This window comes from Octopus bimaculoides, chromosome 28 (genome assembly GCF_001194135.2).
Source record: "Octopus bimaculoides isolate UCB-OBI-ISO-001 chromosome 28, ASM119413v2, whole genome shotgun sequence".
In the NCBI taxonomy this organism is placed as follows: domain Eukaryota; kingdom Metazoa; phylum Mollusca; class Cephalopoda; order Octopoda; family Octopodidae; genus Octopus; species Octopus bimaculoides.
Genome location: NC_069008.1, coordinates 16,700,173 through 16,701,012, shown reverse-complemented (window position 1 = coordinate 16,701,012; position 840 = coordinate 16,700,173).

The following is an 840-nucleotide window of genomic DNA, read 5'->3' as shown; positions in this document are numbered from 1 at the left end:
TTCACGTCTGGCTGTACAGCCTTTTTGTTTGTTTATTTCACCGTTTCGTTTTCCTGTCTTGTTTTCCGTCCGCCACTGCCCTCCACGAAAACAATTTAATTTGTGTTCGTGGGAAGAACCATTTTAACGATGCGTACTACCTTAATTCTTCGAAACGCCAGAGTTTTAATGGTGGCAGCTGATGAAGGGGACGTTTCTATGTGGCCTGCTTGTTTGTTGCACCTTGTTTACCATTTTGTCCTTGTTCTTTTGCCACGTCATGTACCTTGTTATGTATCTATATGTACATGTAGATGAACGTATATACATACATGTACATATATATGCATATACTCATATTGTTTATATATATATGTATATATATATATATATATAAAGAGAAATATGAAAAAAAACATAAGCTTGTTTTGGAGTATTTAAGAGTATATTAGAGCCATGATAATAATAAAGATATACAATAAGGTTTTGTTCTTTCAACATAACTGAAGTGGACCGGTCTTGCAACGGTCTTCAAGCTTAGAGTTGAAAGAAGATACATTGTTAGAGCAAAGTGAAACTTGAGTTATGTCGAAAGAATAAAGCCTTATTTTGTACAAAATTGCATATATCTTTATTATCATGCCTCTAATATACACTTAAATGCTGTAAAACAAATCTTCTCTGTTTTTACATCTTTACTCGTTCTCTCTGTCTCTGTCTGTCTCTCTCTCTCTCTCTCTCTCTCTCTCTCTCTCTGTGTCTCTCTCTCTGTATATATATATATATATATATATATATATATATATATATAATAATACAAAGAATATATATACATGTATACACACATATATGTACATACTT